Raw genomic sequence first — 345 nt, forward strand, 5'->3', positions numbered from 1 at the left:
AACCTCTTGCATGTAGAAACAAAGTTAAGATAAATCACAGTATCACACATATTTTAAACATTTCAAAAGGCACTTCTTTAATACTTTGTTCTGAAAGTATTTACAACTGTGCATAACAATGAACATTTGCCACAACAATGCCTTTTCTTCCAGTAACACGAACTTCACATTTAAAAACGTAATCTTATTTATATTTAACCAAAGAACATTGAACTGAAACAAAAATGTAAGTCTAGTGCTACATTGTCTGCTAGAACAAGTGCTTATGTACCCTTTTTTGTATAACAACAATAAATGATGAATGCTCCTGAGATGTTGCGTTTGTTTAGGGCTTTAGTCGAGAAC

This window comes from Nannobrachium achirus (genome assembly GCF_963921795.1).
Source record: "Nannobrachium achirus genome assembly, chromosome: 21".
In the NCBI taxonomy this organism is placed as follows: Eukaryota; Metazoa; Chordata; class Actinopteri; order Myctophiformes; family Myctophidae; genus Nannobrachium; species Nannobrachium achirus.